The sequence below is a fragment of the Anser anser genome, assembly GCF_964211835.1.
Source record: "Anser anser genome assembly, chromosome: 12".
NCBI lineage: Eukaryota > Metazoa > Chordata > Aves > Anseriformes > Anatidae > Anser > Anser anser.
In genome coordinates, this window is record NC_139733.1 from 22,729,160 (window position 1) to 22,754,985 (window position 25,826).

The 25,826-nt window shown below is 45.5% G+C and overlaps 1 long non-coding RNA gene across 1 annotated transcript in view; it reads left to right on the plus strand.

The window, feature by feature from the left end:
• Window positions 1–25,107, plus strand: part of LOC310880388 — a 125,100-nt gene extending 99,993 nt beyond the window's left edge. Inside the window, exon 25 of the long non-coding RNA XR_014571661.1 lies at window positions 664–25,107. This is a non-coding gene — a long non-coding RNA (uncharacterized lncRNA). The remainder of the gene's footprint in view (window positions 1–663) is intronic.
• Window positions 25,108–25,826: the final 719 nt, after the last annotated feature.

Here is a 25,826-nt window from a genome sequence, read left to right on the forward strand (position 1 = left end):
TTTGAGACATAACTATGCAGAAGTGTGAAGAACTAATTCACACTGTGATAAAATAGTTATGTAAATGAGATGGGGAGGAATCATTTATCTGAAAGATTACTTGGGAATAACATCAATCACTAGGATCAGATAATGAAGCCTTATTCCTTCATAGGAAATGTGATGTTCTGGCCCCTAATATTTGAATACAGAGAAGGGGATTTACCAGCTTCCTGTGGGGATTTTGCTTCTGCTATAAATAGATGTCACAAATACTGTTTTGCAGTCAGATTTGCCATTGTGCAGCATGGGCAAATTATTGGCTTTGCTAGAAAAGCTCAGTGATCTGAGACTTAAAGGTCAGAACAATAAGAAAATTAAAATTTTTAGATTTTATTTAAAATAACATGAGTATAAACAATATTTTAAAAATATAATATGTACAGTATGAAATAATTAGCTGAGACAAACTTATAGGGACACACTGAAAAATGTAATTTGTAAGAAAGTAATATGTAAGAAAATGAAATTTTGTAAGAAAGTTTTATTTGGAGTACATGAAAATGACCTATGGAAAAGCCATTGCAGGCAAAATTGATCATTCATTTTCTCTGACATTTGCTGAGGTGCCTGCCCTATCTCTCTTACCTTCTCCTGTCCTGGGCACACTTTGCTGTCCGGCAGCAGTGATTTTCAGAGCCGAAGGAGGCAGCTCATCATCTCGCCTGCTGTATCAGGGACTTCTGCCCTCATCATGCCCTCATGCCTGCCTGACACAGGAAGCATCCATGGGAGATTTCCCTCTCGTTCTCCACATGCTATCTGAACTCATAAATTATAGTAAAGAAGCCAGTTTTGTTCCCAGGCTCCGCAGGATGGGAAGGGGCACCCAGGTGGTGACACCGACCAGCCAGCGGAGATGGGGGAAGATTTCCAGGTTCCCTGTCCCACCTTATCCCAGCGAAGGAGTTCCCGCGAGCACCCCCAGCTCAGCTCCTTTCCATTGCCCCACGATGTGCAGGGAAGCAGCCTGAAAGGAGAGAGCCCCGCGAGCCGATGGCACCCATGGGACAGCGCAGGGTAAACGAGAAGAGACTGCGTTAGGAAACAGTGAAAGCAGAACTGAAGTTGCCAATGCAATCTGAAAACCCTATTTAAATAATAAATTTCCTGCAAATGATCTCCCTTTCCGAGCATTGCTTGGACACGGGACCTTCCTTCCTGCAAGTAAGCTCTGATCTTTAGTAAGCATGCTTTGAAGGGAAGAGTTCTCTGTAATCATTGCCTGGGAATAATTTGCAGTGAAACTAATTCAGGGGTGTGTGTGCATGCGTAGCGTGATAAGCATGGTTTGAGTCTGAGCCTTGATCACATGGAGAGCGTTTCCACAGTTCAAGTGCATTACTTTTGGCCGTCCTTTGACAGCAGAAGCAGTAACGCTACTGTTATCCTGTCAGCTGCAATCATCGAGGCTGTAATTTTTCAAAAATTTTTTAACTTTAATTTCAGTACAAGCATCAACTGCTTAAGAGTACAGAACCCAATATTTGTTTAAATGAAGGGACTAGGTATAGAGATACAGCCTTGTAGTCATGATTTGTGAAACTAAAATCTAATGTGAGAATTGGTAGAAGGAAGATTATCTGAATGAAAGTGAGCTTATCTAAATCATTGATGGACACTCTGTCTACCAGGTTTGCGCTGTGGTGTTGCCTGGTTTTGAAGGATGCTTTGCCTAGGTGAAGCAAGCGCGTCGCTTTAGACTTCCACACCTCACTGAACAAAAATTGGACAGAAAAAGCCTGGAGTCTGACTCTCCTTTCGCCCCCACCCACCTGCCTTCTCCCCAAAGTCAAAGCCAAACTGGCGTTGTTCCTCGAGGCCGGGGCAGGCGCGGCTGGGCGCCGTGCTGCGGGCGGGCGCTGGGTGCAGGGGGCTGCAACGGGTCACCCTGCCACCACGCTGGGTGCTGCCAATGCCGCAGCCTGCTGCCCAGGGAAATACGCCGTTGTGGGCGAGGAATCTGAGTGTCGTGTTGGTTTTCCATTTTGTATTTATTTAAGGAAAAAAAAAAGCACACAAATCCTCCTTAGCTTCGTATTGATATAGTAGAATAATTGGTTTAATTAGTTAAACCTTTGCAACCGTATAGAGAAGGAAATGGCATGATTTTTCATCTATTACCATGCCCTGTTGTTATGATAGTCTGAGTGCTGAGAAGACACTCCTCAGAGATTGTTCTTTTGATTTTTAATGCAAAGATGTTTTTTCACGTCAAAAGCTCTGCAATGAAGAGTAATTCTCCATAGCAAGTAGCCGTGCTGGGTCTGATTTACACTGCAGACTGCTGCTTATGTAAAACAAGGAAGATGATATAAATTGGAGGTAATAGGGTAGAGTGTGGAATAAAGATCATGTTTTGCACTTGGGCGGAATTCAGCACCTTCCCCCTGCTAGGCGAACGAGTTTGCTTCTCTCTAAGGATCCTCCGCAAAATGGTCAGTGGACACTCGGCCGGGGGAGCTGCTCCAGTGGTCATGGGGTGAGAAGCACACAGGTGTTTGACCTTCAGGGCTCAGTGATATGTTGCAATACATTAAACATCAGAAGGGAAAAAATACGTTCTTTTGGTGTCGTTTCACAGGATTTTTGCCATGAGACGGAGTAAGTTGTATAATGCTGCTGGTGCGGGTGAGTGCCTGGGAAAGCACTTAGGGCCGGCTGCTGAAGCTGCTGTCAAGAGGAGGCAGGCACCCTGAGTGCTGGTGGGAGCAGTTCCGCTGCTTTCCTTTGTCTGCTGGGGAGCTTGGTTGTGTTCAATTTGTTGCTTTGTGGTTTTCCTAACTATGTTTGTTGGGGAATGAAGGAATTTCGTATGGAAAGATTTATTTCATGAAGAAATTATCCATCCAAAAGGTGACATCCCATTATTACCGTAAAGCACAGTATTTGCATAAAGCTTTTGTTGTTCCATTGGGTCCTATGAAGCACTCTTCTTGGTTGCGCAAGCAAGGATTTTAATGTATGTTTTATATGCAATAAAAAATGGCTAAGAATTGGAGAGAGTTTTGTAGCTGGCCATCAGGAAAATCAATGGCAGCCCCATCTGCATCAGAACATCCTACTCGCTCACCGTGTGAGCGCTGGAAATACGTCTTGCAGCTTTTAGCCATATAGGGCTTATTGATAACTTTCTGTTTTTCAGTTCTATTATTTATGGCAAACAGTGTACCCCACTGTAAAAACAAGCATAAAAACGGAGGCAGTGCGTGATCCAGCTTGAGGTGTTTTGCAAATACAGATGAGGTAAGAAAAGCCATAAAAGCTTCTGAGGCCTGTTGATTTTTTCCCTTTGAATCCATCTATCATAAAGTCTCATAGAAGATGAGATGTACTGCAAACTCAGAGGTAAAGATAATGTGCTCTTTGTTGCTGCTCTTTGTGAAATCTCTGGCATGCTAGCAATAAATTCAGGTCTTGTGGTCATCACGGAAGAAGGGAGTTTTACCAGCTCGTATATTTTTTGTAGCATTTGATAAATCCTCCTCTTTCAGGGAATGCAGAATGGCACTGCAAGTGGTCAGCTGCTGTGCTGGGGGAGATGAAGAGCCAAGTACTTGTGTTTTAGGAGGACTGCAGGCAAAACGAAGCAGGGAAATCACTGCTGGTGTGCATCTCGTGCTTAGCACAAGCTGAAATCAAACTTGCAAAAGTCGCGTAGAACATTTTTTTACACTCTGAGTATAAAACAGAACCTATTTCTCTTGTTGTGTTTAACTGCTAAAGGAGTTTGTCACACTGCTGCTAAATGTGCACGTGATATCTTTTCCAAAGGATGGGTGCAGTACGCTGTTGATCACAAGCGTAGTGGCGCAATGCAAACAGCGATGTGGCGTTGTTTTCCCTCGGCAATCAGCTGCTGCCTTTGCTGCTCTTGCTCTTCCAGCTAGAAGTTAGCTGCGCCAATTACTTGCAGCTAGAGAGTGTTTTGAGAAACTAAATGTGCTTAAAGCACAATTTCATACAAGTGAAGCTCTCGTCCCACGTCAGTAAACCTCCTACCAACAGTGGTGTATTGTACCTGTGGATGGTGTTGCTGCCATTGGGAAGTGCCACAGAAAACAGATAATTTTTCTTGGGGTGGGGTAGGTGTTTCAAACACCCAAATCCCCAGTGCTGTGCATGCAGATAGCACATGAGCAAAGCTGTAGTTATGAAGTCACTCTTCAAGACTTGATGCTGAAGTTTAGGTAAATGCTGGAAAGGTTTGCAGTGCGTTTTAATGTGATAAGTTGCAGTAATTCATCTTTACTGTTAGGATAAAGGATAAAAATAAATAAATATTTTAAACGTTGATTGCAGAAAGCTAATGCTGTGCCTGTACAGGGAATCAAGCCCCGCAGCACGCTCGGTGGGCTGCTTCCACCGTGTGTGAAGCCCACGCTGAGGGGCTGTAAGCCAGTGCTGGGCCCACCTGGGCCCACGCAGCCACCCCGCCGCGCGGGTGTGCCGGGGTCTGCACCGGTCCCTGGCAGTGTGACAGGCTGTGTGCTGTGGACACAGGCCTTGGTGGGGCCTTCAGGTGCCTCTTCTTCACCAAAGAAAGGGGAAGAAGCCCCACGCAGGGCAGCCCTTCCCAGGTCTGCGAGCAGGGGGACCTCAGGCCAGGCCTGTGCAAGCTGCAAGGGCTGGAGGGCTGGGCCGCCCACCCACCTCAGAGAGCTCGCTGCAAGCCCAAAATCTACTTTCTTCATTCCTCTGCTGCCAAGTGGGCAGCTTCTGACAGCTTTTGGCACCGTCTCAGGCTGATGGCCAAGGAGGTGACCAGCAGGAAGTGTCCTGCTGTGGCTCTGGCCTGCCCCAACCACCAGGGTCCCATCCGTCCCACACAGCGCTTGGCCTAGCGGGTTTTGTTAACTGCAACGCCTTCCTGCGTGCTTTTGTTCGGGTGACGGAGGACGATTCAGCATGAAGGAAATGAATTTTCCTGTTTCACATTTTCAGTTTTGCTTTTTTGTTTCTTCTTTCAGGTTTTAAATGAATTCTAGAAAACAGCTGAAGCAATATGGAAAGAGAGAAAGATTGAAATAAGCATTGATTTTTACAGTGTAATAATTTATGGTACCAACTTAATAAGCGGTGTGACATGAGCAGCTCACCATCCATTTATCATATGCTGATAGTTTTTGATACCTGAATTTTTAACACCACTGCTTGCTTTTGATATAATAAAGGACCTGCCAACATTCCCATTAAAAACTCTAGATTTTAGGACTTTCTGCTTTGGCTACAAATATCAGTATTTGTTATCTATGAATTAATACACAGAGTAGCAATCTATGAATGACTTATTCCAGCAGCTATTAAATATATATATATATAAAATAAATAAGTAAAACGAAGCAAAACCTGACATTTTTGTACTTCAGGAGGACATCTTCCTCCTTCCAGAAGAAAAGGTTTATGAATCCTTTTCATTATGTCCACTGTAAAAAGTTTATAAACTAAGAGGCAGTTCCTGAACTTTGATAAATCAGCTCAATTCCACTGTCGTCAATAAGGAGACAGCAATTTACATTAAAAGGTTCTGATGAGAGTTGTCTTGAGCTGTAGTTTGCTGGCACAATAGCTTCAGGCTGATCATATATACTTCCAGAAGCTACAGTGTGGTTACAGCTGGGGAAATGAGTGCACAAAAATAGCCTCTGAGCATCCATGTTTGTGCTCAGCGGTCCCACCTCAAGGACTTCCCAGACCATTTTGGCCAGCTTAAAGGTCACATCTGAGCCTGGTGACTGCCAGTCTTTCAATAGGGCTTCAGACGATAACATCAAGTCGAGTTATTTCTGCTTCTCACATCACCCTCTTCTGATTTAAAAAACAACAACTGTGAAGCAGAATAAAAAAGCCCTGACACTCCCGAGCTGTCTGACTTCACCACGCCATCTGTACGAAGCCTCACTTGACAGCGAAATAATACATACACGTTTCAAATAGTTGTGATTTATGTCAAGGTTCTCCATGCTTGCTTTAGTGAAACCCACTTCAAGTAAGGCAATTGCTAATAATTCCCGGCATATGGCTGTCCTAGGTGCCAAGTTTTTGGAGTTCTGGAACTTTTGCAGAATCTCCGTGGGCCCCAGTCCTGCAGGCTCAGTGCTTGGTGCCAGGTCCTGTGGCCACCGAGCGGTTGGGGGCTTCCTCACCGCTCCATCTTGTGGCCTGGGGACGTGTGTGGATGCCTTGATGCTATTGTGAAGGCAATAGTATGAAGCTGTGGAGTTTGTTTTGATAAAAATACCTATGGGAGAATATATAGCCATTGCTTCCACCGACAGCTACAGCACTGTCATTAAGGCCGTACATCGAGAGCCTAAATGAGGCATCTGGCAGCGACAGGGCTGCATCAGCTATTGCTTCGTCCTCTTGGGACTGGGTGCGGGCACCAGGGTTTCCAGGGTCAGGTTTTTACAGTGTTTGCTCAGAAAAAAACCATTGCTAGATAGCCATTTAATAGACTAGTTTGGAGAGCAGTCTGTTCTGAAAATATTTTTCATCTTCTAAGCCTGAAACCTGTGTCCTCCCCTCCATCCTTTCTGGAATATATATATGAAGACCTCTAATGAGTGAAGACAGAAAGGGCCTCACCTCTCTATTTTGCTGGCTCAAGGACCCATAAAAGGGAGACCTGGTAAATATAAATTGTGGATAATGGGGTAAGATTGGAAAATAAGTTAGCTCTTGTACTAAATTCTATTTATAGCCATAGTTTGTAAGGAGTTGCAATGAAAATGTTTTGTGATTTTGTTTGTCTTATCTGAGGTTGTAGGGATTTAATGTACCATTTATAAGTCATTAAGCATTTACATTGTGACATTTGATCTCTATGTTTATACTTTATTACTGTAGCTTGCTTACAGAGGGGAAAGGGAACTGTGAAATTTCAAAAGAAATTACAGTTTGTTGGTTTTTCGGTAACTGGATCATTTAAAAGCTCCATTTTTAGTAAGAAATAATGATTTGCTTTATTTAGTGACTATTTAAAATGCTCTTGAGGTAACTATTGAATATCTCAACATAACAGATAAATCAGTAGCAGGCTTAAAATTAGTTTTGTGCTGTTATATATTACAATATGTTCTGTATTACGATTCACGTTATACATCCCTTGTACGCTTGCATGGTAGATGGGGAGGAAGAGAGAGAATCTGCTTCCAAAGCTGTTTCTAACATATGATCGTTCTTACCCCATGAAAACCTGCCAGGATTTGTCTTTGAAGCACAGAGTTGGTTTATTTGGGTGTTTGTGGATGGTCTCTGGTATGTTAGGGCCAGGCGCTGGGGGGTCCCCATGCCAGGGAGCTGCCTCTGCCAGCGCTGCCTTGGGGGGCTCTGCCCGCACGGCCCTGTGGGCGCTCGTCAGGGCCTTTTATTGTTTTGCCGATGGACACAAGTATGAGGATTCACCCAAATGTTCCCCAAACGGGTGCTGACAAACAGCTGCGCCTGCCTCAGAAAATAGTTTTGTTTGAGGCCGAAATTAATAAACTCAGCCCTGCGTTTGAGCAGACCCACAGGGCTAATCCCAGCCAGCCAACTTTGTGAGAAATGCACAAGTGCTTTGTTGTTTTTACCATTAGAGACATCCATTACATTATGCTAAAAAAAAAAAAAAGAGAGAGAGAGAGAAAAGCAATAGCAATGAAGAGAAGGGCCGGCCTGCCGTAGGTGTGATGGCAAATACCAGCACGGCAGCCTCTTCTGTCTGCACTAACCAGCAGCGCGACGCAATGTTTTATCTTCTTTGGCCTTGAACCTTGTTATTCAGAATACCGTATAATAATAAAGGAAGCATTTTGAGTGATTTTGTTAGAAATACATCAGACTGTCTAACAGTTTGTTGGCATCAATAATTCCCTATTAAGCCCTCTACACCCATTATGGTTTGTGCTTTCACTTTTTTTTTCCAAGTTAGTTTCCAGGCAACCGGCAAGAACTGAATTACATTAAGCTATTAATTCAGGACCGCACGCCAGCTCGGGCTTCTTCAGCGGATTTGTTCCTCTCCCATACAAGTTTCCTCATAAAAACCCTTTTATTGGTTTAATCTTTGGTGGCACCCAATCCAGAGAATTGATTTTAAAATTGCAACGCTTGTGCTTCACGATTATTTTTCTTTTTTTTTTTTTTAATGCTTGCTGGTGGGGTTTATTTTGGATGTGCAGTTAAGCAGAGGTCTGTGCTAGCACAGCTAGGTACAGCTGTCTACCTGTGTGTTCCTCAGCATCGTTCTCTGACATCGGCTCACACCGAAATCTGGACTAAGCAGTCTCCTGTGACTGATTGCCTCTCGGGATGCAAATCAGAAGAATGGCTTTCAAGAAAATTCAACTCATGGGATCTTTCTTTACCCAAAGGAAAAGCGTGGTGTCCCCACACTTTGACTTCAAATCAAAGCCGAGCCACGTGGTGAGGACAGCTCTGCTGCGGGCAGGCTGAGTGTGGGGTGAAGGTGGCGCCAGGCCCTGCCTCGGCCGTGCCCAGGTCCCAGGAGCAGCACTGCCGCTCGTGGTCCTGCTCCTGCCACCTGGGGATGTCCTGGGGGCTGCCAAAAGTATTCGGAGTATACATGCTCTGGAAAGACGAAACATGGGAAATTCTTTTAGTGATGGAAAGCTTGCTGTCACACCCAGAATATCGATTTTGTTCTTTGAACAACAACGTGAAAATATTACGTCAAAGATTCCTCTTAAGGGAGCGTATAGTTAGGAATGCAGTTTATTAATACTTTTAAGGAAAGCGCACATATGCTAATAATGCTAAAATCAAGAAGCAGCAGTAGGGAGGTATAACCACTCCTTGCAGGAGATGAAAATCTTTGTTGGCATTCAAAAGGAGCAATTGCGGTGCTAAGCTCCATTGCTGTAGTGGTGGCAAAGGGCAGCGGGCTGGCTGCTGGGGAAGGAGCCTCCGTGCTGCCTCCCAGCACGGGTGGGGAGGACGAGCTTGTCGGCTGTCCTCCGAGACCCAGTGGGAAGCAGGAACCTGCCAGGGGGATGGGTATTTGGGGATGGACTTGCAGTAGAGCTGAATAATTACAAGTTATGAAACCCAACCTGTGCGTTGCACTGAGCTGTCGCATGTTTTATCTGGAGGTCAGAGAGGTCATTGTGCATTCCACAGCTTACAGTCACTGAGGACAAATGCAGACACTCCAGGTGCTTTTACTGTCTTTGTCGGTCTTTTTATTGGAGTCAGTGAGCTGGGGAGGTCTGTGATATGAGAAGTTTTGCTGGTGAATTACGGTAAGTCTACAATTAGAATAATCAATCTTAATTAAAAGAATTTGCAAAATAGTTGAGTATGGAATTTTTAAAACTTTTTTTTTTAATTTTAAAAATAAATTACAGTTCTGAGCTGTTTCCAGTTCTGTTCTGTAGAGATCTGTGATAAAAGTTTGAATCATAGATGTAACAAATTCAGACCACAAAAGATAACTGAGTCTTCATGAAACTTAACTTGCAAAACAAAATAATTAAAGGTCTGCTGTTTATAAGCAAGGTGTGTATAAAATATGCTCTTCCCTGTTGTAAGAAGCCATAAGAACGTGTACAGCTAAAAAGGATTTTTATGCCTCATCAGTCGCTTGGATATTTTGGAACAATTATAATTACCAGACTAAGTGGTTTTTCCCCCTTTCCATTTATCACGCGATAAAACTGTTGCCATCCTGAGGGTGTGTGGTTCTCTCAGCATATCCAAAAAACCCGTGGTCAACGTGCTCAATCTAATCGCATTCTCTGTTTCTGGGACATAGTTTATTAAACATTTTCATCACTTTCAGCTGTGCATTCATACCTCAACAGATTTATATCTGTAATTAGGGGAATTGTTATTTACCAGGAGAAACAAAGCTAGTAAAAGGACACCTCTCAGCAACATAATTCAAGTGTCATGAGTTACTACCAATTTCATATTAATAATACAGTTAATTCTTTTGCTACAGGTTAGGAATGTGTCTCATGTCAGAAACCTTTGGAAATGTTTCAGAAATGCTGGGCAACAACTATTTGTGACTGTCCAGTTAGGTATAATCAGATGTGTAAGGGAAGAAAGTGATCTCTCTCCAAGATCTACAGTCAGTAATGAGATATTTTTACTTAACCAAGTCTCCAACAGATGGTGTTTCTAAATTTTGAATATTAGGGCTGTTTTTGAATGAGGCCTCCACACAGTCTGATGTATTGCGGATGAGACTTTGCATTTCGGCTAAGAGCTGATCGTGTTGCCCCTCGTGCGTGCGGCGTGGCTCCGGCTCCCGGCGCTGTGACAAAGCAGGCATCTGCACCGTGACTCCGTCGGGTCTGCAGCCGCTGCCACCAGAACTTCTGCTCCCAGGGAGGTGGCTCCTCCAAAAGTCACGTCTGTGAATGATACCTGGAAGATGTAGCTGTTGTAAAAAGTCAGCTGTTTATGGTGTATGCTCTGTAACATGTCTCGTCATGTATCACACCAGCTTCTTAGTCATCGCTACATGACAGTCTGTGCTCAGCACTGCCACCTTCACCAGCCAGTTTTCTTCCCGAACAGAAACTCATTAGTTTGAAAGGATGTGTCTTCTGTGAATTCTGTCGCCTTGACATTATGAAGCAGTGGTGTTGCCATTCACTAACCAAGTCTTTTTCAGCAGCCTTGTGGTTCCCTAGGGACGAAAGACTGGAAATGACACCCCGAGCCACCACACCTGGTAGCACCGCACTATTGCGGCATGACCGCTTTGCCAGACCTCATGCTTCTGACCTTCTACCAGCGTCCCCATTGCTCTGGCAGGAAGGCATCCTCTTCTGCTGGGGAGAAACTCCCCACACTCCTCCCTGCTCTAATTCAAAGCCAGTTTGTGCTCATTTGCTCAGCGCTAACTGTGGTTGCTCTGCTCAAGTGCTCAGACCCTTCGGGCAGCCTCTGTAAAGGGGCTCTCCCAGCTTTTGTGAATAGCGGCACGGCATTGTCTTGGCTCTGTTCCTGGAGACATGTTCCTAGTTCAGTCATTTCATGAATATGAAGCATGTAGGGGCTGCATCTTCGTGGTTTAATCCCTTCTCTCAGAAGCAATGCAAGGTGCAGCTTGCTGACCTGGAGGGTGAGCAGGACGGGTTGCGGGTGCCTGCACACGTGGCTCGGGAGAGCAGCTTTGGGGGAACATCACTGAGGGTAAGTGGAAGAAGAGAAAGTTGAATTCAGTTGTAACTCCAGATTGGTTTTAAATCATATTTACACACTTTTCTATTTCTCATATGTTCACAAGTTCTACTGCTGTGGTTCTAAGTGTCTTGGAGCGACGTGAGTTAGCAGGTACGCCGTTCCCTTACAGAAGATGAACTGCGCTAGCAGGGAATGAGATCGCTCCCCAGGGCCCTATCCGGGAAAACTGCAGAAAACCTGGAACTGAACCCATATCTCGGGGGGCCCAAATGGCACCGTGACATACGGCGTGACAGGCCAGTAACCACGAGCAGGAAGCTCGGCTCAAGTTTTAAAACTCAATTCATATGAAGTATGCTGACTGAAATAGGTCCATTTTAGGCAAAACACTCCCTGCCTCTTACAAAGACCCAGGAGCTTTGCAGCTTTCTCTGCATTGCTTCCAGCGGTTGCTAAATGTGAGAATTTTGTGCAGTTTCAGATTGAGAATGAAAGTGAGAAATCATTTAACACCCCTGAGCACCAACGGGAGCAGCGGTGGGAACAGGATTGATGGAAATGCCCCAAATTGATGGTGGTTTTAGGGTGGTTGTTTTCATTGTTGGTTGTAACCTTTCTGTGAATGCTTTTCTAAGTATATATTTCAGCAGAAGGCAACGACTTCTTGCAGGGTGAACCAAATAAGAAATTACAGCTCTTGAATGAGAACTGCACCCATAAAATGAAAAACCTGATGTGACACTGTAAAAATGGAACCATTGTCCTGAAGTGGTTAGGTCTGACATTAAATGTATACTTTTAAAATTAATTGATTTTGTCATACCCATTTGATTCAAGTCTTTTTTTTTTTTTTTGCTTATATTGCAAAGACTTAAATGATATAGCTACTCAATGTCAATTAAATGATTTTAAGTAATGCAGCTGCTAAACCTGGCTTGTTTAGCTACTGGCTTTCCAGCTGTTGTGCTTTTTCTGGGTGATATTTGCTTCTTCACAGTCCTGTTTCTGGTGGACTTGCACAAGATGCTGGGTGCAGGGCACAGAGCGCCAACGTGGGGCTGGACCAGGAATGCCAAGCAAAGCAGTTATCTAAACGTGTGAGATGCTGCCGAGAAACCAATGTCAAGGACCTGGACATCAAAGGCACAGGTCAGGTGAAGCAAGTCTGTTCCTGCAAGGGTTGTACTAATGGTATTTTTTTTCCCCCTTCTCCTGATTTCCAGACTCTGCTCCTTAGATGTGAAAAATATCATAATTGTATTGGTATAGGCATGGAAAATGAACTCCAAAATACTTTGATCTGGAGAATTTGAGCTTAGTTCTAGTGGGAATTAGGAAGGAGAAGTTTCAACTAATTTATGTTTGAAATGCCTTTATAACTTTTGCTTCATAAACACAGAGAGAGAGATAAAATGATAGTAAAAATTCATATTTGGGAAATGGACATTCTCCTTTCTGGCAGTAAAAACTAAAGGCAATTTGCTCTATTTCAAGAAGATGGTTAGCAGTTACTGTGATTTCCAGTGATGTAGCTTTAATGTTCAACACATCTTAATCTTGCCACCTATAAAACATTCCTTTGATGGGAAGTTGATGTTCTATGGGTTTGAATCCTATCCACGGGTGGAATTAATGCCTTGGTTAAAAAAAGATAAAAAAAAAAGAAACCTAATGTAAAACCTGCGTGGTTGCCTATCCCCCGAGGTGGTCGGCAGCGCCCAGCCCCGTGTCCCTGGGGCTGCGCAGCCACAACCACCGCGGGCTGCAGGGCTTCTGCAGCGTCAGGCTTCAAGCCGCGCCCTGCCAAAACCAGCAACACTCGCACGCTACCGCTGGTGACGGGGGACTTCCTTATGTAATATACTTGCTGTTGGAATACCTCAGTGTAAATGGAAAAGCTAAGAAGAAAACGCAAGAAGAAACCTAAGAGGGTTGAGGATTTTGTATTTATATTTTTGTATTTTTATATTTATATTTTTATATTTTATTTTAGGTATTGAAAGCAGGGATGCTGGCCACCAGCCTAACCTGCTCCATGCTGGCTTTTGGTCACAGTACAGGGGGAGACTGAGTTTTAGGAGCCACCCATCCACCCCACTGGAAGGGGCACATTTCGTTCTCCACCTATTTCCCTGAAAAAAAAGAATAAAAATCATATGAAATTAAACTTAGGCCCAGTAATGCATAAAGAAATCAGATCTTATCAACTTGGATCAAGCAAACTTACTCAATGGGTGACATAATTTAGTTCCAGCCTGAGAGAATATCTACCCCAGGATGTTTTTCCCTGTCTTTCACTTGTTCCTCTCTTCTCCAAAGTCCCATTTTTAATTTTTCTTCCTTGAAGAGAATGAAAGGAAAGTTGCTAATGAATTAAACAACAAAACCAAATAATGGTGTTTGTCCAGGATTCTGATTTTTTTTCATGTCTGTGGCAGAGCTAGGAATCGAATCCGTGTTGTGGGGCTCCAGACCAGGCTGTTTCTCGCTCATCAGCTGTTTCTCCAATTAAATTAACTGTCTGAAATTAACATACATTCCAGCATCACTCTTTTAATTTAATTTTATGTTTCTTTAAACTAAATTGCTTTTAATAAAAAAAACTTATAAAAAAGGATTTATTCTTGTCTTCTAATGCCAACCTTGAGCCACCATTTATGTGTTTTAAAAATTTCAATTTGATTTAGTCAGAGTTATAACCTAAGTTAATAGAGGAAGCAGACTAGATATATAAGAAAACTTCTGAATTTACAGATAATGCAGAACGCTATCAGTGTAAGTAATTAAAGGAGAAAAACTCTCCTGTTCTAATTCAAAAAATAAGTGATGGGGAAACTTGTACTGCTGTGTGAACATTTCATTTCCCAATAGTAAAAGCATGTTTGTATCTGGGTCAAGAGAAAAAAAAAGTTGCTAAAATTAAGCAACACTTCAAAGTGGATTTATTACGTGTGAGTGAGGCTCAATAAGAAACACCGAGTTGTTGTATGGTGCAAATGATGTTTTCTTAACAGGATGTGGAGTTCTGTGTTTGATTTCTTTTTCTGAAATATTTACAAGAAAATCAACTGCAGTGTTCTGGTCCTGCAACTATCTACACCAGTTTTTCATCTTGTGTTAGCAGGATTAATATGCATAACTATTTACTGAACTGAATCCACGACCTACGGGGTTAGGTGTACCGGGAGATCTGGCAGGGATCTCGTCGCTCCTGTTCGACCCACGCAGTGGAAGCTCCGCACTGTGTTTCCGATAGAATTAAGCAGCAAAAAAAGTGGTTGATAAGGGCCCTTTTCTGGTGAAATACACCAAACCTCTGAGCAGGAGGTGTGCTTCCCCCCACAGGTGAAGTCTCCCAAGGTATCTGCTGCTCCCGTGTGTGTCAGATAAGTGCCTTTCGGCCTGACACGTGGGTCTCTCTTCTCCTTGTATCTGCCTCTGCTTCAGGGATAACATCTTCACGAGGAGCCTGTTACTTCTGCTGGCAGGGTCTGATGCTGTGTCCCTTGCTGCGGTGGCTTAGCTTTAGGTTTATAATTTTGCATATATGGAAGTCTGTGAAAATGTCTTAAGTTTTTGCAAGCCCTTATTTAAATAACTATTTTAAGCAGGTAGTTAGTTATACACAGTGTCCCTTCCAAAACGTGTTTTGTGTACATCTGGAAAAATTCCTTACCTTAAGGATTTGAAAACCTGGAGTAAAACCTGCACCTAAATTTTGATTTTGAATGTGGTTGATTTGTCAGCTGTAGATTCCTAAATTCCATCCTCAGGTGCCGTGTTTCCAAGGCCCAGCTTTGCAAAGAAATTCAGCATTTCCCATGTGAGGTAAGGAGCGAGGGTGGCGTACAGGGATTTTCAAAACCACCCACACTCCCCAGCTGCGTTGTTTTGGGGTGGCTCTATAGGCTTTAGTAACCAAACTCAGCTGCATGCAGGGCTCCTGGGGCCAAGCCTCCCTCCCCTTCCCCCCAGAGCTGCAGAACTGGGGCTTCAGCCTAAAAACCCATCACCCCTGTGATCGCTGTTTCACCTTTTGGGGTTTTTTCTTCCCCACGGTTGTCATGCAGATCGGGTGCTGCAGGGTGACCTCTGACCAGCAGCGGCTGACCTCTGGCTGCAGCCCACTGCTGGGGTGAGGAGCCTGGCACCTCCACCCCTTCCACTGTCCCAGGCCCTCCACCTACGCCTCTCCCCCACAAAAGCTGCCTTTTTTATTTTGGGTCTCGAAGACCATGAAACCATGAAATGGTCAGTGCTCAGAGGGCTGAAGAGATCCATCCCATGGCTAAGCACACAAATATCACTCAGCTCCTGGAGATGCAGCCCTGTAATGTACCAACGCCACGGTCATCTTTTCTCACAGAGGGGGAACCGATGGCTGTAGGCATTTAAAAAACAACAATATGGAAATCCATCACGTTTTGTACCACCATTTGTGTGGAGGCCCTCAAACAACTCAACTCCAAATTTCCCCCTTCTCAAAGCTGCCTTGTGAATAACAAAGCCCACATTGTTCTTGGGTGTTCTTCTGAATTTATTTTCTGTCATCTTCTTAAGGAAAGAAAATACAGCTTCTCTCACTTAGCACCCTTTGGGACGGCAACAGTAGATGAAGAGCAAGCAATCAACATGTCAGGATAAAATTAGATTGCCACAGAGTACAAGGTTTGATCCAATATCTCTATCAGATTTAGTTCTCAGCTGTGCACATCACAATAAAATAATACTTGCTGTTCGTTGTCTTAAAGCATGCTCCAAGAGCAGCCCTAGCATGCTCCACCAGCATCCAGCCCAGAGCAGAGCCAGCCCAAAGCCACCCCTGAGCCGGGGCAGCTGGGCAATGGGTCCTCAGCCAGGGTCTTTGCTCTGCAGACCTGCTCCTGCTTGCTGAGGTGGCCTTGCAGACAGCTCTCATAGGGTCAAGGGATACCCAGCACCTGCAGTACAGTTTGTACATAAAACATCATCATTTTGACATCACTTTTTCAACAAAATAATAAAGAGATAACATTTCCTTCTATTTTATTGTTAAAAAATAAATCAAGTGTTCATTCAAAAAGTTCTGATTTGGGTCAAAGTGTTTTGGTTAGCCTGAAGCATCTAAAAACCTGAATTGCCAGCAAATGAGAAAATGACGGCTATGTGCAGAGATGACTGAGTCTGTCCATGCCATATTCAAAACTAGAGCCTTTTTGTACCTGTTTGCAAATCTTATTCCAGCAGGCTTCCCGTTGGCAACAGCTGCCTGTGAAGGGGAGCCAGCAGGCTGCCAGGTTTGGCTGGGCCTTGTGCAGGAGCGTTGTTGGACCTTCGCCCTTTGCCATGCAGTTTAGCTGCACTGGTAATGGCAAAGTCATTGATCTGAACTAATTGAGGATAAAATCTATTTTCTCTTAGGTGTAAAACTATCGATACGTGCATACCCACTCTTTCCGTATCATTGCAGAGCAGTTAGTCTCCTGTTTAAAGGATTTAACCTCGTTCTGCTTGTACTCAGCTTTAGGATTCGTATTATGAGACTGCAAGGATGTCTTCTGCCTTTGTGTTATTTCATTCTTCAGACCTGCTCTTGCTGCTGTCAATAGCTTTCAAATTAATGATCTGATCTTTTAAATTAATGAGTTTTCATTGACCTCGGTGGAAGTGGATCAGGTCTGAGCCTGCCAGGGCGTTCCCGTCAGTCCCAGATCTGGAAGCAGTTCGCCTGCTTCAACACCCAACCCAGCACCTCTGAGTGTGCCGTCTGAACCCACTGATTTAGCCATGCGTGTCCTGCTGCTCCTGGCTGGCAGGTTTTTAGTAAGGAAAAATTTGGTTTTGTTCCGTAGTAGCTCCAAGTTGGTTTGGGTTCCCTTCTACACTCACTTAGCTCCAGAAACCTGCCTAGAAAGCTTTTATTAGCCCAGGGTTTCCTGGGAGAGGAAATTGAGCACCTGCATTTTCCCAGTCCCTAAATGAGATTTGAAAAATCTCATTTCAATAATTATAATAACAAAGCATCCCAGAAAATATAAATAGGATCTCCTCACAGGAGGCAGAGCGGCCCCCAGCAGCCTCACGGCTCTTCCAGCCCCACGGTGCTGCCCTCCGGGGCCGGCTGTACCAAAGGCACCGCTCCTGCCGTGCCACCCCAGCGCCAGGGGCACGCAGCGATGTGGCAGGGCCAAGCGGGCCCCCGGGGCTGCCTTCTGCTGAGGTTAGTGGCAGCATTTAGCAGCCCACGGGGCACGTGTCGACAGTGGGGCTGAGGGAAAGAGTCGCTTTAAAAGGGAGTATAATGGGGCATACAAGTTCTGATTAAGTATCATATAAGGGGGAAAAAGTTGTGAATGTATTGGCAATTCTCTGTCCATCAAAGCAAATGAATGAAGGTAAAAATCTGTAAAAGCCACGTTGATAGGAAAGCGTACGCTACCGTTAGCTGGGGACACTGGGCCATCAATGTATTTTACCTGAGTTTGTTCACTGTTGTACGCAGGCATAAAATCTGGTGTAGGTCGGACTTTCTGCTAAATGGATGGGGAGAGCCATTAAGGGAATAAACAAAATAGGTGGGGAAAACAGCTGCGTTCTTGTAGAAAGTACACAACCATGAAGAGACCTTAAAAATAATTTCAAAGTGAATATGCAAAGAGCACTCATGATTTCTGTCATAAAGCCTTCCAAAACAATCTCACGGCTCAATGTCTGCAGTCACTGGAGTGCAGAGAACTACGTAAGATTCCTGCTCTTTGCTTTATCGTATGCTTACCTCATATTCTCAATGATTCATTATCAAGATTTGTCAGGACTAATTAAGACAAGTGCCAGCTGTGATAGAGTTTTTGGTATCTGGGCACCTTGCTCTGTGGGGGTGTGACCAAGACTGCTCGTTGTCCAGAATTAGCTAATAGCAACTAGTGATTTAGTGGCTTGCTGCTCGCTGTGGTCTGAGCTGTTAACAGAGGTGAAGCTGTTTAGCAGCCCCTGGGGATACACCGCTTCTGTATACGAAATTGAATTTTCTGTAACTCTATTAAAAACAAAACAAAACAAAAAACACACTGCCAACAAAGAGAAAATTTATTAAATTACACGTATGACTTTCTATTTTATGGCAAGTCACCTTTCTTTATTTAAATAAAAATAAGTAAATACACACTAAAAGAGTGTAACTTTGAAGTCAGGAAGGTACGAGAGTGAAAATTCTGCATTTGGTTATGGCTTTGAACATGAGTTTTAGTTCTGATGTGAGCTGTCCAGCGAGCTCCTAAACCTCTGGAAGCAGTTCACAAATGAGACCTTTCTGGTCCTTCTTCTGTGCAGGCAAATCCAGCCAGGACACAATCTATGTGCAGATATGCGCACCCTACTCTAAAAAACAAACAAAAAAAACCCAACAACAACCAACCAAACAAAAAGCAGTGCATTTCTGGGCAGAAGTAGCAAAGCTCATGCAGAGGTGTGCGAGCTGTGAAATGGGGTTGGGGGGTGGCCTGGGGCTGCTTGGCACAGAGGGGAGCCTTTGGTTTTTGAAAATAAGATTATGGAAAGCAAGCCTTTAGAAAAGCCAACTCAAACTCAACACCTCAAATCAACGGATTTTTTATCTTAATCGCTGTGTGCCTGTTGACCAGTAGCCCTTCTGTAAACAGGGATAATAATACCACTTATCTTGTGAAAATAAATTACTGTTTTTGAAGCACTCAGACACTATAGTGATGATCAAGATAGGAAAACCCAGGAAAAAATTATTAATTCTGCCTCGAACCAGAAGGACCACATCACAGCGTGTGCGGGGGGGGGCTGAAGAAGCAGTTGTGCCTCTGTTGTTTCCTGCGGCTGGTTTTGCACGCTGGAGGCTTCTTGCTGAGGGGGCGAGGGGGCTTTCGAAGGGAAAGGCTGGGGCAGGGGGCGGCCAGGAGGGGACGTGGGCAGCCCGGCTGCGGGTGGTCCCTGCTCTGCCCCATCTGGAGCCATGCCTGGGAGCTGCCATGGGGCAGGTCACCCTGTCACCTTGTCACAGGGTGGCCCCAAACCCTGGTCATGTAGGGAAAGCCACCTCACTTAGTTACCGAGAACGTGCAGGACCTTCATTTTCCTTCAGCATCGGAGGAGATGTTTCAAGGATTAAGTGAATCAGAATATTCTCAGTAAATCAGAAACCGAGATAATAGTGAGTGTTTGAAAAGAAGAAGTTATTGTTCTCTGTGGATTGCAGGGATTTTAATGATTTCGCTGAAGTGCCCATCTAATAGAGCTGCCTCTTTGAAATATTTGCCATCTCAGAGGAACAGTTTTAAAGTGTCTCTTGCATAACCGATTGATCCACTCCTCTCAAATGCTTGCCTGGCCTTCAGAGCGATGGGACAGGTACTGGCGGCACGTGGAGGGGACGTGCGTTCTACGTGGCCTGTGGGGAAACACGGAGCTCCCATCTAGAGAGCGGGACCTGCCCAGAACTGGTCCAAACCCATTCTCAGGAGGAGAAACGGCTTTTGTTCCCCACCACCTTCTGAAGGAGAGGAGACCCGGCCTCCCCTGGGGCCCCAGTCCTCCTCCAGGGCCTCAGTCCTCCCACAGGGCCTTGGTCCTCTCACAGAGTCTTGGTTGTCTCCCAGGGCCTCAGTCCTCCCCAGGGCCTCGGTCCTCCTTCAGGGCCTCAGTCCTTCCCCAGGGCCTTAGTCCTCCCTCAGGGCTTTGGTCCTCCTTCAGGGCCTCAGTCCTTCCCCAGGGCCTTAGTCCTCCCTCAGGGTCTTGGTCGTCTCCCAGGGCCTCAGTCCTCCCCAGGGCCTTGGTCCTCCTGCACTGGCCGAGTTCAAGGGACAAGGGAGGTGGCAGCCGTGGGCCATCATTGTGCCGCTCTCCTGCGGTTTCTGGCACGCTTGGCACAGTTCCTTCCCCGGCTTTTGTCTGTTCAACGAAAGCCACCGACCACCACGGGTTTCAGTTAAACGAAGGATCTGACCTAGAAAGGCTCAAACGCCAGGAGGGAAATAGGATAAAAAGGTGTTAATTTTAAACTGCCATTCACTGCAGTCAGGTGGCAGTGCGGGAGGTGGTGTCCAGCCTTGCGCTGCAACTCCTTCTAAGTGTGCTGCGTTAATGGGATCATTTCATAACGCTTTGGTTTTCCAGAATATAGCATGTTTGCCTTCAAGACTGAGTGGATGCTAGTATTTAGATAAATTTTGAACTCGGTTTTTGTTATTTTTGAAACCATCTTCTTGACAAAGACAATTGTGGTTTGAAAAAACCAACAAATTTAAATAAAGAGCTCAAGACTTAAACTTGCTGTAAATATTCCCCACTGGTTATCTTGCGAGTTCTATACATCGGTCTGGTGGTAGTTTATATAAATAATCTTCACTGATGAAAATAATAATAAATCGCTGTCTCTGCACTTGCATAAACTTACAGTGTGATTTTATTTTTCTTTTTTAATAGTATTATCAACAACTATCCAACTATCTTTATGGTTGAGCTCCTAATCCACAAGATGTGGTACATCATCGTGCAAACTACTGCAGGAGTACGAGCGGCCACTGTTACTGCATGCGGGCACCTTCTGTGGCTGCTGCTCCTTCAGCGACGAGCAACTTCTGGGGGCAGCCCCGCGGCATCTGCCAGCACCCCCTGGGGCAGCCTCCACACGGACCTGAGAGGCCTCAGCCTCCACACGGAACCCGACTGGTCTCAGCCTCCACACGGACCTGCCAGGCCCCAGCCCCAGCCCAGGGGCTCCTGCTCCCCCAGAGACTTTTCCCTTTTCAAGCACTGGCAGCCCATGCAGAGGAGGCCGGGCCTGGGACATGAGTGAAAATGGAAAAATATCTTTTCAAGCATCAAAACCAGGGAAGTGTTTCCCTCCAGAGAGGAGCTGAGGCTAGCTCTCAGAGCCGCACTGCTCTGTCTGTTTGGTTTTGTACGGGATCGTGACCGCGTGTTGCCACAGAGTGTTAGGCCCAGGTACTTCGTGTTTCAGCACAAAGTATCCATTGCATATCTTTTCATAGGCTTGGGAACAATTGCTAACACTTATTTTATATTTTCTAGCTTATATGTACTATAAATACATAATTTATAATATAATCCAATATTTTTATTTAATAGATTATAATAAATATATAAATAATTTGCTTCTTATATAAGGTCTAGCGAGAGATCCAGGCCACTACATCCTTCGAAGAGAATTTGCTCTCCCCATCTCCCTGGCAGCCAGCACCACACTGACACTTTCTCATTGTAAACAGCTTCAGTAAAACACTGAGTTAAGGATCAGGGTTTTTCACTAGCCTCTGCTCCAAAAATTCATTATTTTCTGAACACCAGATAAGCAGGAGCTCTGGCTGCTGTCCCAACACTGACTTCACCCAACAAATTAATTGCTTGTACCATGTCCATTACAGTTGTTCAAAATGACCTCCAACTGTGCACGGCAGCAGCATGCTACATTACCAAAATTTGAAATATTGTCTTATTTCTCTTTTCTGCTATTCTGTAGCTCTTTGTTTTGCTTCCACTGGTCTGTTGTAAAACGATTTTGTGTTCACCCTGCCAGTTGCCCACATAAAAGCCATGTTTAATTACACAGCATCTTTGAAAGTAGATGCGGGTAAGATCCTCCCGTGATGGAAATTGTGTCGCTCCCCTGAAGGATGCCAGCTATGATGCTGATTTCTTTCTGGCAATGTCTTTTCTTATCCAGTACCAATTTGGCTGAATCCATGATCTTATTTGACAGACAAGTTAAGAAATGTTTTTGAATATGCTTTTGGATGTGTTTAACCACTGGCTGTTTACTTCTAAACAAATTCTCTTGCTGAAAAGATCAGGCTAGGTTTTGTTGTTTGTTTCTTTATTTGTTTTTAAGTTTTCTTTCATTTTTCCTTTCCTTTTTCTAATTTATTTTTTATTTTTATTTTTCCGTGAAGCAAACTTTCCCAGTGGGAAGTGGAGTGCATCCCCTGGTGCCTATCCAGGAGCGGTGGGGGCATGGGTGGGCTTGGCACTGCACGGAGGGGCAGCAGTGCTCACGTGCATAAAGATGTTCTGCAGATCTCCCCTCACCTCTCAGAGAGACAAAACTATAATAGCGTCCTTCTTATCACATCAGGTCTACAGTCTGCTCTGGTGTGAGCACAGCGCTCCGGTGCTGAATTAGGGCATCTAAAGAAAGCAGTCACTGCTCTCTGGGAACTCAGCAAGGGACTTTTGCTGGGAATTTGATTTAGTACAAGAATGACTAATTACGAGGTGAAATACAAGCCATAACATTGAAATGACTTTCCCACCGGTAGAAAAATAAGAATGTGCTTTTATCAATATTCCCATTAAATACATAAAATGTTGTCATTCTGCAGCTTTGTTATAATAACATTGCTTTCTGAGAGTCAGTTCAGATTAGGGATACAACTTTAACATGATTTAGTATGTTGAAACTCTCAATTCTCACCGATGGCTTTAAGGGTGGGGGAGTTCAGTCTGGAGCAGCCGTAATCTAATTTATGCCTAGGAACTGCAGGTTGAGTCCAAGAGAGCGCGGCTCCTCTGGTGGGCTGCAGGTGTGGAGAAGAATGTCTTAGATCCACTGGGATAGGGGCTGCAATTCAGGGCAGGTTCTGAAGGATGGCTAAGTTGTGATATGTTGTGATATCTGTGTGATATCTCCAGGATGGTATTTAGCCAGTGCACTCTCACCTCCACGTATTCAATAAGCCAAGCCAAATGAAATGCTTCTTCCAAGTAAAACCCGGCAGTAACAGATGCACAGGTTATTACTTTAGTTTCTTGTCTGAGAGCACCAGATTGAATATAGGTAGCAAACTGCACGGAGTGGAAGAAGATCAGGTACAATAACGGGGAGATTACTAACTGTTTTAAGAGTTAAATATAAAAAGTGGGAAAATGAAAGCTGGTAAACACAGCTTTTGTTTCAGGCAATGTCCGATGAAACTGTGGTACTTGTTGCCACCAGACACCACTGAAGCCATGTGCTTAACAAGAGTGGAAGAGGGACTGGGCACTTTTATGGATATCAGGAATATCCAGAGTAATGATTAACTATATCGAAATTTGTAATGTAATCAGAATAATTTTTCATGCTTCACGGCTTAAACCAATTTCTCTCTATGAGAGACCAGGATGAGACTTATGGTAGGAGCAGATTAAAGACATCTGCATACTCCAGAGCTCCTGCATTTTCTTCTGGAAGCTCTGCTGCAATTCCAAGACAAGATACTGGGCTAGGACAGACCCTGGGCCTACCTTGATCTAGTGTGTAATTGTTTATGTGCCTTTAGGGAATCTGGCATGGAATATGCAGACTAATTTTTTTAGGTAATGAGGGTGTGATGAAAAGGAGCATGAAGTAGACAGCAGATGGAATTTCTGTAATTTTTGAGAGGATAAACATGTTGAATGTAACTGCAGATTTGCTCAAAGGAAAAAAAATAAAGAGAGAGAGAGAAAAAAAAAAAAAATCTTTCAAATTCAGGAGGTAGCTTCCTGCAAAACAAGGCACAGATTTGCCAAAAAGAAAAAAAGCCTTAAAAAACTTTCAAATTCATGAGGTAGCTTCCTGCAAAACAATGAGATTTATTAGAAAAGATGATTTATGTTTATATCCTTTCTGAATCTTGAGCACTTAAGGCAAGCTTGAGTCATGCCTGCAAACTCTTCTCCACAGCCACTAGAGTCGGATTTTTTAATACTAATAAATACAGCTAAGATTCTCAGAGAGGCGCTTTAAGTGGGCAAGAGGTAAATAAACACTGAAGAGCTCACACTTCACTGCACACGTTCAGATGTGAAAGGGGGCTGGAGCTGACATTACCAAGGAACGGTTGGGAAGGAACTCACCGACACCGTGCCACAGCCGAACCGAGGCAGCGAGCTACGTGCAGGCATCGAGGTGGCCGCTTGGGCCCTGGCCAAGCCGCAGGTTGGCTGGCAAGGCTGGAGGACGGCGTGCCTGAGCCCGGGCCGTGGGGAGGCAGCAGCCCAATGCCCAGCACCCGCGAGCCCCCAGCACCCGCGTGCCCTATCCTGCACGTGAGCTCTGCCCCTCAGCGGGAGGATGGTGGGCAGGGGAGGGGGGGTCAGGAAATCGTGGCTGTGCTTTCCTCCGGTGGTGAATAGAAACGATGAACAACAGGGCCTGAGCGATGGCACAAGCTGGAGCGCCATATGCAAATTACTCTGAAATAATCTCTTCTGAGGTTTTCAGTCTGTGGAAAAGCTACATTTTGGTCCCGAGCCCCAGAATTATAATTTCTAGTGGAGAACTCCAGCTGCTTTTGTTGGTGTTTATGCTTGTTATGTCCTGGCCCTGCTGCAAAGTCCTCCAACTTGCTATGGCTGTCCAGTTTCACTGGACTGTCCTCTTTCACTGAGGAATAGGCACGTCTGCTGTGGTCGTGGTGGAACTGAATAGCACCACCTTGGAAAACTTGGTTGTAGTAACTTCTGCCAAATACAAATGGACACGGAGAACCACAGTTCAAGGGGAAAATAAAAAAAAGAAAAAAAAAAGAAAAAAAAAGCTGAAAAACAGCGAGTGAAAAAAAGAGAGAGATTTTAAGGTGTTAAAATGCCTAAATGATTATTGGAATGATGATTATCTTGCAAAGCCCTAGCCAGCTCCATCTGAAGTCAAGACCTGACTGGCAAAGCCCCTCACTCGTGCCCACCAGAGCAGTCATGCTCTACCAGCTCTGGGTCATGCAATAAAATTTGGCTGGGCCTCAACAGGTAGAGGCCATCAGAGCTGTGTTACTCTGCCGTCGCTGAAGTACAGCCTGTTGGAAACGCAGCAATCACTACAGCTCTCTATTAGATAAAACACTTCCGAGCTGCAGCTGGCCCAGGCAGGCTGCACAACCACCCTTGGAGCGCTGCTGGTCCGGGCTGAGTTAGGGGCCATGCGATGAGCGGCAGCGCTACCTCCCGCGGTGCTCGTGCAGCACCAACCTCCCGCGGTGCTCGTGCAGCACCAACCGCCCGCTGCCCGCCCTCCGCCTGCCCCCTGCTCGCCGGCCAAGGGCGCTCCGCACCGCGGCCCCGCGCCCGACCCCGGCTCCCAGGCGCGGCCGCGGGGAGCGGGGAGCGGGGAGTGGGGAGCGGGGAGCGGGGCTGCCCGGCGCTGCCCGTCCCGGCTGCGCCCCACCTGTTTGCCCCCGCTTCCCCCGGCGCCGGGCCGCTTGAGCGGCCGCGGGCGCCCGGCTCCATCCCGAGCCCCATCCCCATCCCATCCCCATCTCCATCCCCATCCCCATCCCCATCCCCATCCCATCCCCATCTCCATCTCCATCCCCATCCCCATCTCCATCCCCATCAGCATCCCATCCCCATCCCCGTCCCCATCCCATCCCATCCCTATCCCTATCCCATTCCCATCCCCATCCCACCCCATCCCCATCCCTATCCCATCCCCATCCCCATCCCTATCCCACCCCCATCCCTATCCCCATCCCTATTCCCATCCCCATCCCCATCCCCATCCCCGTCCCCGTCCCCGTCCCCACCGCCATCCCCGGCCCGTTCTCGGGCGGCACGGCCGCATCCTGCGCAGCGGCGGCGGGCGGGGCGGCGGAGGGGGCGGGCGGCGGCGCGGCCCGGCCACCATTTAAAGCGGTGGCGGCGCGGCGGCGGCTCCCCAGTGC